Raw genomic sequence first — 18,748 nt, 5'->3', positions numbered from 1 at the left:
TGTCGAGATTAAACTCAACTTAAGTTAAAAATGTCTCACAAAGGATTCCCATTAAAATCAAAATAACCCCCTCCAGACAGTTTTAGAATTACTGCAAGACTAAAATGTTTACAGTCTTATGATTGTTGCATTTTGGTTTTTGGCAAATGGCTTGGCTGCTGATGTGCCAACTCAGCATTCACCTTCCATCTTGCTTGGACACACTTAATCCATGTCATCAAACAGTGGTGGACTCTGAAAAAAGGGCACCAGCTGCAAAAGAGTGTGGAGAAAGATATCAAGCATGTAGAAATTTATAAAATGTTCTTGTTTTAGCCAAAAGAGATCTAGCAATTCATTCAAATGTATATGAAAGACTGGGATACAAACAAGGCACTTTGCTCCTGTCATGTCAGCTACTCCTTTACCTGGTCGACAATCATCCAGGTGAAGCCTGAGCACCCCCTGACTGTGCAGCCGCAACAAGATGTCAAACTCAACCGGCATGGTGTGAAATGACAAATGTTTCATGTCATCGTAGTAGTGGTGAGTCAAGGCATAGAGTCCATATGGGTGATTACTGAAGGGCCAGAACCCATACAGATTGGCACAGTGTTCCAGCGCCAGGCTAACCATGAATAGGCCGGTGCTGGGCCGTTGTGCTTGTAGGCCTTGGGAGCACCAGAAGAGGGTCAGATTTTGGAGGTACTCAGGGTTTCAGAAGTCCTCAATACTATAGGTGTCCCGCATGCACAAGGGAGTGCTGAAGCCAAAGGAGAAGGGGTGAAGGAGCAGCAGGGAGTTGCCATAGCTACGCAGACTCTCCACAAACGCACGGCGACGCTCCATCAGAGACCCATACCTGAAAATAAACACCAGATGTCAAGCAACATGACAAAAGGGAACATTTAAAGGGGCAGTGATTCATCCTTTCACTTACTTATGTATTAGGATGGAAGGATTTGCTGTCACAAGGTCAGTGTTGATGCCCACATCCTTCCCATAGCCTTCGTTCAAGGGAGGTAGGTTGCACCTGAACGAGCAACAAAGAAGATGTAGGGATTGTTATATAGAATTTCCACAGAGATGAGTTTAATTCTGTTGATTAAGATTGTCCACTACACTGGACACCTTTCTCACCTGATAATAACCTGAGCTGAATCAATCATCTTTCCACAGTTGCTGTTGGTCAAGATCCCACCATTCCCAACAACAGCACATGTGTCACATTTTTTGTTTGGCAATGGATGCTCCTGGAATCAGCACCAACAGGAAATGTATTACAAAAAACAACAACTGAGCTGATTGTTGATTTTAGAAAAAAGGACTCAAAGACATACCCCTGTCGACATCAATGGATCTGAAGTGGAGCAAGCTCCTCGGAATCAGTATCACCAACAACCTGACATAGTCAGCTAATAAATGGCTGTATTTCTTCCTCATTAACGAAACTTAAGAAGCCAAACTTCCTGTGCCAAGTTCTCGCTAACATTTACAGAGGAGGTATAGAAACAGAACAGAACATCATTGGTACCAATCTACCGAGCATCAGTGATATTGGTGACAAGAGGGGCCTGCAAAAAGCCCAATGGATATTAAATAGCCTGTTTACTCTACTGCCTTCTGCCAAGAGATACAGAGGTATCAACTGCCATACCATCAGACTTCAGGGCAGCTTCTTTCCTCAGGCTGTGAGACTCCTAAATTCATCCTCCACCATATCATATATACATTTTTTGTGTCTTTTTCTTATGTAGCAAAATGGGACTGAAAACTACATTTCGTTGCGCAACCCTGTTGTACAATGACAATAAATTAACCTTGTAACCTTGTGGTAAAACGTTTGAGGAGCAATCAAGTCACCAAACAAGCAGCAGATATTGTGGTAAATATTCATGAATGACAAACAACATACCTTTGGAAAGGTGCTAAAAAGCTCCGGGGTCACCTGGAGGATGGGGGCTATCACCGTGGTGCAGAGTGTATTAGTAAAGTGACAGCTAAGGGGATGAAGCTGTTCGTGAGCCTGCTGGTCCTGGAACGGAGACTCCTATAGCGCCTCCCAGAGGGGAGGAAGTCAAACAGTCTATGGGCGGGGTGTGAGGTGTCCCTGACGATGCTGCGTGCCCTCCACAGGCAGCGCTTGAGGTGGACGGTCTCGATAGCAGGAAGTGGAGTAGCGGTGATGCGTTGGGCAGTTTTTACCACCCTCTGCAGTGCTTTCCGGTCTGAGACAGAGCAGTTGCCATACCAAACTGTGATGCAGCTTGTAAGAATGCTCTCGATGGTGCAGCGGTAGAAGTTCTCCAGGGTCAGAGGAGACATGTAGATTTTCTTCAGTCTCATCAGGAAGAACAGACGCTGGTGTGCCTTCTTGACCAGGGTTGAGGTGTTGAGGGTCCAAGAGAGGTCCTCTGAGATGTGGACACCCAGAAACCTAAAGCTGGTGACACGCTTAACCTCCGTTCCATTGATATGGATGGGAGTGTGTGTGCAGCCTTTGGTCTTTCTGAAGTCCACAATAAGCTCCTTGGTCTTTTTGGTGTTGAGGGCCAGGTTGTTGTTGCCGCACCTCCTCCCTGTAGGCCGACTCATCGTTGTTGTTGCACTTGCCAGCGATATCTTTCATACCATCTCTTCCCACTGAACTAAAAATCCACTAAGACCCGCTAACATCTGGCTTTTGTCTTCAGTGGGAAAGGTCAATTGCCATTCATTAAGCGCATCGTTAGCTGCGAGCCACTGGCTCAGTCGTCACCACATTGAGAGCCATGTGGAGGCAATATACAGTATATGCTCTGAATTTCAACTTCAGCACCTTTAAGTAGTACTTGAGTTAATGTACTTAGCTACTTGTACTTAATTTCTTTTCATTGATTAAACTGCCTATCGAGCAGCCTCTTCTTCATTCTGTCACAACCTTCCAACGTGAATTCAAGGCAAACTAAAGGGGAATGAAAATACCTCTGTCCTCTTATCTGTCAAAGTGACTCCAGAATCAACAGAAAATATGGCAGCCTTTACTATAAGTTGCTATGGTTTCACTCACTGAATGTCTTTTGATCTACTGTATATTAAAAACATATAGCATGAGGAGTGTGTGTCAGCCTGGAGTGAATTTATATTCTGATCATGTGGAGATGGAAGCTGGCAGTTTTTGAAGTACAGTCTTTGGGTATATCTCCAGTGTAGTTATGGTGTGAGGGGATTTCATAAACAACCTTCAAAGCCCAACGTGTCCTTCCTTCCTCTTTACCTTTGGTTTTCTCATTGTGATCAATCTGGAATCAGTCACTTGAGGATTTGTCAGGCTACAATGACTTTTGACCTGCTTCAAACTGTTAATGTAACTGATGTATTAAATGTTTTAGTATGTCTTCATGCTTTAAAAAACGGCACATGCTAAATGCCTGGAGTGTAAATTAGAATTGCTTCTGTTAAAAGCTGATTCGGTACGACTAGGTGATATTGTCTGTGCACCGCAAAGCAGAAATATTCATTCGGAATCCTTCACCTCTGGCAAAAATTTGAATGGTTTCATCTAATGTTGGTGCTACAGTAGAAGTACATGTATGCACATGGTAGGGATGTGCAAACAGCCCAGTATTTGGCAGCAAAATGATTTGTTATTGCATCTGTTTTCAAACCACATCCAAAAAAATTCCATTTTGCTGTCCAGACTTTCTAAAATCAATCTGGATACAATTTGGATATGCCAAAAGAACAGATTTGAGTTGGCAGTCTGGTCAAGGCCGACAAACTTGTTGCACCAGGGAAGGATGCTTGAACTGCAAGTGATTGTGCATTGCAGATGGTGACATATAGCACTTGTGCTTGAAATCGTGCTGTCTGCAAAAAGGAGAGTATAGCCTAACATGACTATGCAAATATCCTGCTACTACACTGCCATCAATACAGGCTAAGTTACAGGGCAACAGGCCAACGCTAGCAGCTAGGGTGTGGATCCCACACCTTTTTCATGCCAACACCTCTAAACTGACTAAAATTAAAATTGAAATTAGACCATGGAACCCAATTTGATATTTTTTTGATTTAAGATGTTTTATTACAGAAAGCGTATGAAAGCCCTGACCAAAATAGTCATACATTCTATGGAAAGAATTATTGTGAAAATAAATTATTCCCTTTTATCGAGGACCCCTGTCCTTCCTGAATAAATACTTTTTAAATATTTGTATGAAATAAGTATTCGTTAAAATGCATATATATAAAACCATATTAGAATTCAGCTCTACCCCTAGTACATGGGCACTGCAGCTAATATGACAGATATTCCTCTGAAGATAAATGAGAAATGATGTCCTGACTTCTGATGCTGGGAATAGAAAATAGGCGTTGATAACTGGTGCAGTGAGTGGCTCCCTCTTTCATGTTGACACGGCTCTATGACAGAGAGGCAGCTCACAGAGCTGCACCCTGTTCTGTACTCAAACATGAGATCTGAGGCAGATTTCATTAAACACGGCGGAAATTTAATCCTATAGCTCCAGTGTCATATTGATGCAAATTGAATTAAATTAAGTGAATTTTTGATATTTAGCGGAGGCCTTGTCACATGCAAGGTCTTGTCACATACTCAGTAGCAGAGACATGCAGCAACATCAGCAGTTTGTGATTTGGTAAAGGTGATTCCTTTTATATAAGCTCTGTTCAGAGGGAGGGTTTGAGCCTTGCACTTAAAGGTTAAATTGACACAGATAAAGCTCTTCTGCTGCCTCACCCAAGTCGCCTCAGCTCCACCAATGATCCATCTCTTTGCCCATTTTTACATTAGCCAGGAGTTTGTCACTGCCAAGATGGCCAGGTCCGGAGCCACCCACATTAAGCTCCTCAGAAACCTATGGGGTGACTTCAAGGACACTACGTCCATTTTTTTTGTACAGTCTACTCACCGTTCTGATTCAAATTCATTTGTCACTTTCCCAGTGGGAACAGACTACATAGTACAAGTAAAACGGAATTTTCTTTTTACTGATGTGTAGTTCACAAATTGCAAGCTATAATTTATTTCCTAAAGTGCTATCGCTTCACTTCCAGTTTGTCATGTACACTGAACTGAAGTGCACTGAAGATGACATTTGGAAATAACCATTGGACCAACGCAATGTCAACATTGTATTCTGGTTGTTGATTGGTAAAGACCCTAAGCGAGGACGTCTTCCCTTGCAGTGTGTTTTGGCCAATCACAGATGAGCATGGAAAAAATGGTTCACATGAAATAGACACAAGAGGTCCAGTCCTCCTCTGCCTGCCACTGACACTTTCTTGTCCTGCAGGTGTGGCTGTTCAAGGATTTTAATCAGAATTTCAATTATGGATATTTTTCCAAAGAAGAGAGGAAAATATTTTACAAATGACACTGGAAATTTGTAATGAGTTCAACCAATTGCTCTTTTTAATATTTTGAACTTATTCTTGCCTCAGAGGAGGAACAACCTCGATTATCTTCGGTAACCTGGATGTTCAGGTTTTAATTTTTTCACCTTCAATTTTAAAGTTTGAATGTAATCAATTTCTATCTTTATTAACCTGACTTGAATCAGAATTTTGAACCTTTTAAAAACATTACTTTAAATCAAGTTTTTGAAATTGCTCAACCTGTTAGTACCTCATGGGGAATTTAAAACTGTGGCGGTTAAATTTCAACATTCAGTTGCTTATAAAAATTTCAATTATGTAATTTCTTTGCTTCAATAGGTTTTCAGCAAAGGACAGCTAAGTGTAATACAATAATTAAGTGTAATGTAATCAAAGTGTGAAGTTTGATAAATACAGGCCCAGAAAAAGGGAAACACTTTGTCTTTTACTCTCTTGTCGTCTCGGCAGACTTAGCTGTCTTAATTTAAAAGTGTCCTCATCCTCTTTGCTTTGTTTCCACAGTGAATGTAGGCTTATAGGTCTGTTCAGTTGACTGCTGGTATCTGTAAGATATAACACATACCCAATGAAAAGAAAAAGCTTTAAGTTGCTGTATGCTTCAATCAGAGCTGCTTTGTAGGCTTGTTGGTCTTTAAGATTAGTGCTGATATAAAACACTAGATGGTGTTTTGAGCCATTTTCAATCATGAAATGCTGATTTTTTTAAAAGTAAGAAGAAATAAGAACATTATTTAGTTTATAACTTGAAAAAAAAACACAAGTTTAAATGTCCCGTTACTCTTTAAACCCTGTTCATCACTGTCTTGGCAAGAAACGTCTTGTGGCCGAGCCTATGCAGACTATCGGAGGCACCAACTAGCATGACATTATTACACTACTGCATATGACCTCACATTTACAGTAGGACTGTGTGTTTCTAGGTTTCCAGACCTGTTTGTATTCCACAAGTGCTCCAAAGCAGAACTCTGTGATTTATCTCAGTGACAGAGGAGATAAGCTAAAGGCTTGAAGAAGCAGTTTGGGAACAGTCTATTAACTGATAATAGGTACTGTCAGGGGAAGTAGATGTGGGAGCCTAACAGGGATTATTCCAAATTGTCTCCTGCTTTTAAATGTTCAGAGGAAATGTTAAGTTCCTCTGTACATTTAAATGCAGAAGGCAGATGTGATCTGTGCTGCTCAGAACAGATAAAAGTCTGGAAGCTGTCGTGAGGGTCATATGAATATATATATATATATATATATATATATATATATATATATACGCAACAGGCTACTGTGGCTGTCATGTACAGTTACCCTCTCTCCATTCAAGCAAAAGACAGCTGGGAGGGAGGAAACAACAGAAAATAGTTAGACAGGAAATATAAACTATGTTCTATGATATGTTATCTATTTTCTATTTATGTTCTATGTTTTGATCTTTAATTGCATTATGGCCTAAACTGCATGTAAATGTTACAATAGGTCTTAGGCAGTGTGTTCCTGAGTTTCAACATTGACGCCCATTTTTTCTGTTAATTATGTGAGAGATTTCAGAATCTGAATCAGAATCAGAATCAGAACCGTTTATTGCCATGGTATCTTGAACATACAAGGAATTTGACATGACAGGAGGTGCAAACATTGAACAACAATCAACAGATTTCCGCTCATTTGCATATTTTCTGACTCGCTGCAGGGGACTGGGAGAGGGCCAGCCACGGTGTGTGCATCGACTGTTCCCTCTGCTGCTTTAATAAGTGCGTTAAGTTATTGTTAATTATTGTTATTTTCTTATATTCCTATCTGACCTTACTTTTATAGAAGATCTGCCTTGAACGAGCCTTCCAACGTGAAAATAATTTACTTATACTTAAAAGTTTACCACTGTAAGGGTATACTTTCTTTATCGCATTTTTTTGTTATATATATATTTAGACTCTTTTTTTTTTACTTAAAAAAAAAAAGAAAGTTGCATCACACACAAATACACTTTGGTTCACAGGGAAAGAAAACCCCACCAGGGCCAGACTTTACCGATAGGCAAGGTAAGCAACACAAGGGCCCTAAACATCTATACTTCCATGTTTGAAAAATATTTATATTACTTGTTTTATGTTACTATTCAAACTCATTGTACCCCAAAATAACTTACAAAAGGCCCCCGAACCACTTAAAAAAAGATGTAATTGATCTGTACACTACTTACTGTGTACTTCTACCTCAGAGGAATTAACATTTACCTGACAGAGAAATGTTACTGAATATGTTGCAGATTCAGATTTAACTCACCAAATACATAACATTTAAAATGTAATGCCATATTACTAATTAAACTATCCAACATCAAATTAGAATTGAAAGTTAGGTAAGTTGAGTAAATTCTGTTGATAATGCCTCTTTGACTCAATTGAAGTATTAATATAATTAATTAATGAATAGTTACTATTAATGTGTAATAGTTTTACTTTAGAAAACAAAGTTTTGAAATAGTCCTACTTCTTCTACCACTGCCTGTACCAACATTCTCAATTATAGTTCTGGTTTGGTCTCCACGCTCTACAACCGACCCCTTCCATGTTGTGCGTAGTTATTTGGTTGAATGTTGACGTAATAATATTGATTAGTGCAGCTTCAAAGTCTGTCTGTGTGTGTATATGGCAAGTTAAAGAGGTGGCAAGTCGATAAAGGAAGCCGTAGCATTGAGGACCACACAGTAGTGTATCAAATGATAGTTTGACTTCTGCTTCTGTGATGGATGGCCTCGCACATCAGAGGGTGCAGTCATCGGTCTCACGGTTCAAGGATGAAGAGATTCTAGTGCATATACAGGTATATGCTGGTACCAAAGGCTCTGGGAAGCCACATGGGCTCCTCCATCAGCTTCTGTCCCCCTGGACTGTGGCATCCTGTGGGGCTTGTCGGTGCTGGAGGTGCCTGCGACCTTCGACCATCAGTCTTAGGCTGAGCTGTCAAAGAGGTAGGATTTAACTCCTAGCTTTGTGGAGAGAAGAGGAAACAGAGGCTCAGCATACAGGGATGTTTGGGAAACTCATACTTCTGCACTGAAACTCCACACAGTACACTTTCTAGTAACTTATGATCTAATTAAAATGCAGGCAACTTCTTAGACGATTTATGAGTTTACACCTGATGCCTCACCTGCTCAGCAGTCTGTAAAAAGGGAGGCTGTTTGCCAATAAACAGAATGTTGTGCTGCTTCTTGCTACTCAGGGTCATCGTAAAGAGACGGGAGGAAAACACAGCGCTCAGTTATAGGAACAGGGAGTGGGGAGAGTGGATGGGGAATAAATCAGTAAGTGACACAATATACTTTTAACCAACGTAAACACAAGGGACCCCTTACCTTTTGTCTTGTGAACCCTTGAAGCAAATTGCCACTTTAATAATATACTATATGTTCAGCAACTTGTATTCACTGCACTTCTTTTTGCCCCTGAATGCTGGACAAAGCCTGTTAATGTGTCATGGATGCTGGATCAAAACGTTACAACCAAAGTCTTCCTCACTTCTCAGGAGTCAACAGGAGCAGAGTTCATTTCACCGATGTTTCGTTACTTGAGTGTGTTTTTCCTCCGTGAGTAAGATTGTATTTCCTCATTGTTGTATTTTCTGAATCTGCAACGTAATGACATTTCTCTGTCGGGTAAATGTGTAGGCTACTGCAATGCTTTCTTCTGAAATAGAAGTACAAAGTAAGAAGTATGCAGTTGATATTTTTCAAGTGCTTTAGGGGCATTTGTAAGTTATTTCGGGGTAAAATTATTAAGGATAGTAACATAATTCAATATTTTTTCATATCTAAAGATCCTATAAATAAATAAAACCTGAAACCTACGATGAGTACTAGGCGTCGTACCAGGAGTAGGACAAGTGTATTATGTCTGTATGACATGCACTCTGCAGGATTTTCTTTTTGAAGTTTAAATTAAATAGACCTCATCTACAAGAATTGACAACCCTGGTTAAAAGTAGCTGTTGATGAAATGTATTCTCCTTTTTAAAATAGGAATCCATATGTTGCATCTTTTGGGCTGGAAATGGCTGTAGCCATTGGGCTATCATTGGGTAGTTGGAAATGGCATGCATTTCATTTTATTTTCCTTGTTGCTTGTGTATTGTGATGAATGTGTTCTGAAAAGTGATAACATAAAACAAATTCCTCATTAATATTACATAATAATAGTTTTGCGCTGTTAGCAACACAAGGAACAGATTGAGCCACAACTCAATTCACTATTTAACATCTAAATGTCGTAAACTTAATTCCCTCTTCTCCACTGGCAGTGTTTCAAATGATAGTGACACCCAAACAGTGCGAGTGCTTCGCGCCTGGTTTTTTTCCTGTTGGGTTTTAGTTATTCATTTTATGTATCGTGGATTTGATTCAGTCCATTACCCTGACCTTCAGTACCTTTCTGTGATGCTTTTATGGTTTGCAGATGGTGTAATGGCTCAGCTATGACGGATACGGTCGTCATTTATATTGTTGTTATATTATTAACATGTTAAATGTGTAAATATGGCCCCTGTCAGCCTGATGGCAGTTCTGCCCATTTGTACTTTGCGTTTGTTGGGAAGATAGATTTTTATATTCCGAAGAGAGCATTGTAAAAAAAAAAAAAAGATTTATGGATACCATTGTTTCAGGGTCTATAACGTGCACTTTTGGAAGATTAACTGGTAGCAGTGGCAAATGTTTCTTATTACGCCTTGTTGGTCTTTTCCAAATATTGCACTTTTAAAAGTCACAACTACATTCTTCTGTTTACATCACTGTGATGGCATCTTAACACCTCATGTCTGAATAAGTCATTTTTACGTAAAAGTCCCAACTGCAGTCTTTGGCTGGTTCTGGTGACATTTCCCTTAAAACCCTTCCGACACGACTCAGGTCTGCATTGAATGCCAGGCAGCAGCAGCAGCAGCACAAATACTATTAAATGCGCCCCTTGCTCTGGCTCCCTGTGATAAATGTATCACCTAATTATCATCCTTTACGGGCAAAGAAAAACACAGTCATACTTCATAAACCATGAAACACTGTGATGTGGATCATTTTAATTTGTTGGCAATTCCTGGTTAAGGGGCGACACCACCATCAGACCAGTACTCCATCTTTATATTTTCAATCATGCCAGCTGGTTCAGAATTTGCCATCTAATATCGTTAAACGATAAAATAATGATGGAGAAAAATGTGTGGTTTCAGGGAAAGTAGTTCCTGCGCTATAGGGCTGGGTGATATGGCCGAACAAGGACATTCTGATTTTTTTCACACCACATTTGAGTTAAGATATGAATCTTGTTTTTTTTCCTTAAAAAACAAACTAGACATACAAAAGACAAAGTATTATTCAAATAGTTTTGTTTTTATTTTAACAATAAAAATGATTAAATAAAGCAGACAAAATTATTTCCCAATTGGGATTGGTATAATGGTATAATAATAATAATAATAATGGTTCGCCAACCAAAAGAAGACCAATGCAAGGTTGATCAGGTTATCCTGTTTATCATTTGACAGGTAGGGTTCCAACATCATTTTTTCCCCAAAGACTCCACGTTGAGAAAATATACCTGTTCCACGCTGCTAACTCTTACAGATGCTGTATATAATTTTGGAAAGCCCACAACAAATCAGCACCCACTGAAAAAGACCCCATAGTGAACTGGCCTTCAGAAAACCAGTGACATGATCTTTCCAATTTAGTATGTGTAAGAGAGGGAAGAGCCACCACCACCACTACCACTACTACTAATAATAATAATAATAATCAGCATAATATAGTGACAATCATTTCATAATTTATCAGGACATTTTTGCCTTTAGAATGAGTGGACATCACAGATTAGAAGGGATGGTTGAGATCAAGCTTAATGAGCTTAACAATTAGCACTGTGGGTTTAATTAGAGTCAATGGTGAGACTAGAAACAGAGACATATGGGAAGTCAATCTGTGCCCTCTGGATTGGAGGGGTGTCTATTCAGTGTGTGCAGTCATTCAGATTGGTGTACGGGTTAGCTGATGCAGATGACGGTAAAAGCCTTGGAGATAGATGTCTGGCTGGGAGCAGGCTGGCCAGTAGTTAGCAGTTTTAATGATGTATTATAGGCTGCTTAGAGCTAGTGTTAAGAAGTTAAACAGGTCATAATTCCCTCTCTTTTTATGTTGCTCCTTCAAACTATAATATTTATTCAAGTTTCTCACCAAAACAGATTTGAGAACAATGCATTTAAATACATCACAAGAACTATAATTTACTTTCATCCAATACTAACTTTTACTAAATGGATATTGAACACACCATAATGGAAGTAAATGGATTCTCCGTACCAGAGCTGTATGGCTCTGCTCCGTACGTTCTAACAGCTGTTTCTATCAACGGTACTCGCTCTCCTCCTGATGATTTCAGACAGCACTAGACTACCAACTACCTAAGATTTCCCCGCGCACACAGACAACGTGTTTCACAAGAGTCCTTTTCACAGGGCAACAAGGCAGGAATCAGGACACCATAGATGTTGTAGCTTCTTCAATTCTTACGGTTATGAAGCCGTCACTTATATAAACACGGTTATGGAAAAAATGGTTCATCCTGTCATACCATCCAGATGCTCATCCAGATTGTCTTCGATATTATCTTTTAACAACATCTTGAAGCTGCAAGAACCATCTAATAAAAGTCCCTTATTTAATTTTGAGGAAAAAGTTAGTTGCGAGCTATACGCCTTCACTGCATGCCGATAGACTTCAAAGCACCGGTCCCAGCTTCACCATTATGCAGATTTCATTTATACCAGCATCAATTGTGGCTTGATTACAGTTTTTCATCAAAGAAGTGAGGCTGTTTGAAACTTAGCCAAAGAGGCTTTTACACTCCACCAGGCTACATCACTGCTGTGACATGTAAGATGGGTTTTTTAATGTCTGCATCCCTTGATAGTGACATAAACTGTATTTTAACTGCAGTAGGCAGTACTGTACTCCTGGACTTACACTAAGCACCGCCATCTTCATCTCACTCTGCTCCTTTTGTAATCTCCAAGTTCTTTTTCTTTTTTTTTTAATCTTCTTGATCTTGAGGTTTTACTGGTAATGTTAAAACATTACCTTGGGTAAAACACTGTCTGAGGTGTGTGTTTATGAGGCTCACTGTAATGTGTTCGGTGTCCCTCACAGCCTGCTCTCATAAATGTTCTAAACACTTTTAATAGTAGATGGCTGAAAGGATTACTGCAGCATTGATTTATCAGGGCATGTTTTATCTCACCAAATAATCCATAGTAATTATATATTATATTGTACAGAGACACAATGCATATAAATGCTATAACTGTAAGACTCTATAGGAATACAGGGACGTGAAACGTCAGTTGGAACAGATTATATCCAAATTGTGAAACGTCCGTTCCATAAAGTTGAATTTACACGTCTCTACAACTGCATGTTTTTTTTCAGTTTTAAGTACATTTTTTAAAACATTCATGCTTCACTTTTTTATTTTTGTCATGAAATGTCATTGTGCCTCACTTCCTTTTCAAATTTAGACTTCCATTCACAACCAACATATAGGCTAGAGCTAATGCTTTGATTCTTAACTTTACAACTACGGTGAACGTTTGATAGCATTTGATCAAATCTGTCTCCCAGTACCGAATTAGTTCATCAAATCCAAGTCCTGATGTAGAACTGTTGAGAGACTGTGTGCAGACGGTACAGTAAAGGTGATGTAGTAGAGGGGATTAGCCTAATTTAGCAAAAAGAAACTGCTAGGAAGAAGCTGCTACATGTATCTTGGCTTAAAATATGCCTTGTAGGTTTCACAGATGTCAAGACATTGTATTTGTCAACATCCTACCTCTGACTTGTCTCTCATGGCAATGAGCAATGGCATTTACCTACTGAGAGAGGGCGCCCTTGAGCCACTAATACTGTAAGGACCTGTGACACGTGGATTCGCACAGTATACAAACTTTTCCATAATACAAATCCGTTAAGGCCCCTGTTGTTGCAGTTCTTACCACCTAGGCATTTTGAAATCCATTTTTCTTTGTGAAATGAAAATGAGGCCAGAGGCTGCATTACTGAAAGATGATACATTACACAATATGAATCATTACAGATGGATGGAAAATTAACCTGTTTATATCTGAGAGGCGTTCTCTATCAAATGCCCCCCTCAGTTTGAGTAGGAATGATGCCGCCTAATATTCTCATCCGCAGCGCGATGTGATTTGATTCCATCAACAGTACAAGAGGAAAACAATTTGGTGCAAATTGGCGTGGAGCTGGCCAGCCAGCTGCTTGTTAGGTTTCACATGTGTGATGTATGGGTGAGTGAGTGAGTGAGTGAGTGAGTGAGTGAGAGAGAGAGAGACGCCTGCGCTCAGTGAATTACGCCTCACAGTGTAGGGATGTAGATCATCAGTTCGGGGTCCCTTTCCTCAACACATTTACTCAACAGGGTCTCCATGCTGAATCCCAAATACCAGCAGCTGCTGTGGTCTGGTTTTGCTCGAGTAGTTTTATGTTATATATGTTTCTTATTAATTTGTATCGCAGGTGTGTTTTGTTAAAAAACATTAAGTCTGGCAGTGACACTACACCTTGGTCTGTCAAGGTAGCTTTTTAGCGATGGTAGCAGCATGGATGGCAAAGTCAGGTGGTCGGTCGGTCCACCACTTCTGGTCCAGACAACAGGATGGGCTGCCATAACATTTTGTTCAGGCATTCATGGGCTCTACAGGATACATCTTACAGACGTTAGTCACTCACTTTTCCTCTAGTGCAAACATCAGGTCAAAACTTCCAATGTAGTACTTTGGTTTTATGACAAAATGCCTACAAAACTAATAGCATTTCATCACCCTGAGGGTAGTGCTGATTAGCAAATGTTAGCATGCTAACACCCTTTACTAAAATACGGAGGCAGAGAAATGAATAAGTGCCAGTACTCCCCTTGTTCACATGTTGCCGTGTGTGTTGGCCGGTATTAGCAAACTCTTTCTATTTAACGATTATTAATTTTAGCATGTTGTACTGTCAGTCATAATCTGTTGTGATTTTATTGGCACAGAGTTTGATCATCTTAAATAACTAAAACTTACGAATACAAAAGGAATAGTTACATTTAGATTCCTGGTTTGAGATTATTCCAGCTGTGTGTCATACCTCTTTTATGTTGCGGGTGCCAAACAGACGCACCACAAAGGATACGCCGGTGTTTCTTTGCTCTCAGCTCCTTCAGAAGCCTCCTCTCTCCTTGCTCTTTGTCTCCTCAGGGTGCATTTAAAGGATTGGAAGATCCTACATGATGGCGGACAGGGCACGATTTCTTGGTCAAGCGAGTAGAGAGGATGTTCCTATGGCTCGTGAAGCATAAATTAGCTGTCAAAAATTCCTTTCAGGTTAATCTGCACCCGGTCAACCTAAATAATAGAATATAATATACTGCTAAGTGTCGTGTTCGAACCATTGAATGTATATAATAAGTGGACGTATTCATCGTGACATCACCCATTGGTTTGTGGACTGCTGTTTTGAAGCCTCGAGTTTGGTGATTTCGCCGTCGCCATCTTGGAATCCGGCTGTTGCCAAGTTGTTGTTTTTTTGCAACCAATGAACAGAAGTTACCATATTTGGATTGGGAGGAGTGACGTAACAGAGTTAAAAATGTACTTTATTATTTCTTATTGTAATATTTCAATTTTGTTTGTCTTTTAACGATTATGTTGCGTATGTGTGAATTTTATCTTAATGAGCTATTTTTTATTTAACGTTATTTTATGTTGTTAATGTTTCCTGCGGAAGCGGCGTCTCACCTCTTCTGTACCTCCTAAGCTCCCGTAGTCCCGTCTTCCCCTCACAATGGTGTTTTGTATTATTGAGGATAAGTTGTGTGGAAGAATGTTGTTGCACTGTTTTGAGAGAACGTGACATATATGGCTCTGGTAGCTGGAGCGACCTGTCAGTCACAGTAGCCTTGTTCTAAAACATACTCTGCTTTATGGTCTATTTGACTCTAAATGGACCATAATTTACTAAATGAACATCATGCTGTATTGAAGAAGACTTGCAACTAGAGATTGAGACCATAAACTCATGTTTACAATGTTTACTGAGGTAATAAATCAAGAGAGAAGTAGAGCCATTTTCTCATAGACTTCTATACAATCTGACTTCTTTTTACAATTGGAGCCCCCTGCTGGTCAGTAGAGAGAATACAAGTTTTAAGACACTTCCGCATTGGTTTCACTCAGCAGAAGCGGAGGTTACTCACTGATATTATATCACTGATATTTTCTGTGCACCACACAGTAGAAATACTCATCCGGAATCCTTCACCTCTGGCAAAAACAGTAATGCTTTCATCTCATATTGTTGCTACAGTATGTACATGAGCACTGCAGTTACTGTGACAGATTCTGCTGAGGTTAATTGAAAAATGCCGAGCTGACTTTTGATGTTGAGAATTGAAAATAGGAGTTAATAACTGGTGCAGTTGAGTGGCTCTCTCTTTCATGTTGGAGCGCTCTACGCGTGACAGCCACCAGGCAAACTCAGTGCTGACTACATCAGTTTTGCAGCGATCATACAAAGATTTCATTAAACATGGCTAAACTTTAATGCTGTGTGTTGTGATGCAAATTAAAGCAGACATTTAACCACAGATGGTGTTGAAGCAGCTTCTCACCAAAAGACTATGTTTTATTTCAATGAAGTGTTCTACAAATAAAATTAACTTTCAATATTTAGTGGAGGTTTAGTCAAATGAACATCAGCTGCCTGTGAGGCACCAAAGACCATCCTCTCAGATAAGCAACATGAAGGCGTGAAGCCAAACATTTTGAACATAAATTGGCTCACAAATGTGCACAGTAAAAATAAAAGGGACCACTTCCATACACACTTCTCCTGTAATATGGTTAAAGCTGAATAAAACAGCTCTCTGATGGAGCTAAGTGAGTCATCTTAGGGCTTATTGGGTTTACTGTGGGATACGTTATCGCGCTACTTTACTGTAGTATTGGTTATCTGGGGATTTAGTATTACACTTCAAAAAAGTTCGGGAATAACTAAATATTATGGAGCAGTGGGCTGCTGTAAAGCACCCGGGGAGCAGCTTGGGGTTAAGTGTCTTGCTCAAGGACAGTAGGAGACGGGGATCGAAACGCCAACCTTGTGGTTTGAAGACTGGCCTTCACTGCAGATGAGCTAACTGCTATCGCATTTTTGCCCCTATCTGAGATTCTTGTTTTCAGTCAGAGTGAATATCTTCGGGTCTTTTCATCATTTACGCTGCCTTGATGTCAATTTTGACAAGATAAGCATTTGTTCAGCCGCACTGCTGTACAGAATCTGACAACAAACAAACTGTCTTTTACATAGTAAATGCATTAGAAAGGGATCTTTTAATGGCCAGTACGAACAGAAGGAATGATTAGAGCAAACAAAACTGTTTTTAATGTGCAATTGGGCATCTCACTATTGACTTGAAAAGTAGTGAACCTATCCTTTAAGGTGCAAATAACGTCCAGCTTAGTGACGCTGCAATCAGAGTACAGACATGCACGGTAGGATAATGGATATGACCACATTTACAGTATGTCTGTGGTTGTACCTGATTATATTGTACCAACTCAAAACATGCCTGTCCAGAACTAAACAGGCCGAATGCTTGGCCTGTGGTGTTGCTGTTTTTTTCGACAACCGCTCATCCAAACAGCGTCACACTCAACACTGAGTCTGAGCCCGTTGCAGCACCCGTCTCTTTAGGCCCCCTCCCTCCAGATAAAGCCCAGTCTGCTCTGATAGCATGCGAGAAAAATACAGTGCACCTTTTCAGATTAGTAGGGTTTTGGTGATTGTGATGGTACAGAAGGAAGATGATGATAAAAAACATAAGAATGAAGAATTGTTTTATATTATGAGCAAACCACTCCTTACAGTAAGTCAACCGTTTTTATTGACTAAAACTATGCTAATAAGTTCAGGTCTTTGACTAAATTAAGTAAACTAAAATTAAAATCAAAGTTGAAGTTGACTGAATTTGACGAAAAAGGATATTTAACACATGACAAAGACTAAATAAAAGAATAGCTGACAAAATGATTGTCTTTCGCTGCTTTGAATTTGTCATCTCAAATGTATGCAATACAATTTCAAATTGGAGCCATACTCTTTCGATTCTTGAACCAAACAACCCAGCAAGAGGACATGGTGGATGTCCCAATGATGGCAGTGTCAGCAGCCGGAATCGGGCCAGTATTTTTTTGGCCAATGACATCAACAGGGTCGTTGTTTTGGTATATTTGGCCAATGACTTTGGCTGAACTAGATTAACTGATATTAAAAGTTAAAATGTCAACAGTTTTCATTATCTAAAACTATACTAAATAAGTTTGGGTTTTCTTTTACTAAGATAAGACCAACAACCTTGACTTCTCACCTGTTTAACATCGTGTTTTCAACAGAATTGTTTGTGGTTTAAGCGAACCACTCCCTAAATGCCTGAACAGATTCCTCTTCCAACAGCTCTGTGTATGTCTGCATGCGTTTGTCACCACACAAACGGAATAAGATGTTTTGCAGGAAATTTGTGTCGCGTGAAGAGAATGTTTCTACAGGAGCAGTTTGACATTTTGTAAAATACACTTATTCAGTTTCCTGCTGAGAATTAGATGAGAAGACTGACACCACTCACAAGTGTGCAGGGTAAATCCTGTATGTAGCTAGAGCTACGGTTAGCTCAGTTTAGCCCAAAGACTGGAAACAAGGGGAAACAGCAAGGCTGGAGGGTGGATCTGATAACCTTTCGACAGAGCCAGGCTAGTTGCTTCCAGGCTTTATGATAAACTAAGCTAAGCTAACCAGCTGCTGGCTGTAGACTTATTATTTTCTTGTGTGTTTTTAATGATTTTAATCAGTTTGAGGCCCAAATAGGCCAAAAATAAAAGATAAATATATGCGTGAATGCAGATTTATTGAGTAGAAAATAAATTGTCTCTCATTAATCATCTCACAAACCCCCATATTTTCCTGCTGACCCTTTGGAGTGGAACATACTCCTATAGTAGGTTGGGAACATCTGGACTAAACTACCTAACCTTGTATAAGTAGTCAAACTAGCTCCTGCTCAAAAGACTACATCTGAGTCAAATATATCAGTCAAAGGGGCCATTGTTCTGCAGAACCTTTTGATACATTAAGTACATTTTGTTTATTCACTTTGTACGATTTGGAACGCACTCACCAATTAATGTTCTAACCAGCACAAAAACAAACGTATCCTCCCATATTAACTCTGCGTTCCACTGAGATCACCACCCTTCTTTTTGTTTTTGTAATGTTGGCCAGTGCAAT

The 18,748-nt window shown here is 39.7% G+C and overlaps 1 pseudogene; it reads right to left on the bottom strand.

Annotated features, from left to right (window-relative positions):
* Positions 1-217: 217 nt before the first annotated feature.
* Positions 218-2,574, bottom strand: LOC116399616 (alpha-2,8-sialyltransferase 8E-like; annotated as a pseudogene).
* Between the last annotated feature and the right edge of the window lie 16,174 nt (positions 2,575-18,748).

Source organism: Anarrhichthys ocellatus, unplaced genomic scaffold (genome assembly GCF_004355925.1).
Source record: "Anarrhichthys ocellatus isolate YVR2014 unplaced genomic scaffold, GSC_Weel_1.0 scaffold118, whole genome shotgun sequence".
Taxonomy (NCBI): domain Eukaryota; kingdom Metazoa; phylum Chordata; class Actinopteri; order Perciformes; family Anarhichadidae; genus Anarrhichthys; species Anarrhichthys ocellatus.
Note: the sequence above shows the minus strand (reverse complement) of the source record. Positions and strands in the feature narration are given on the sequence as shown.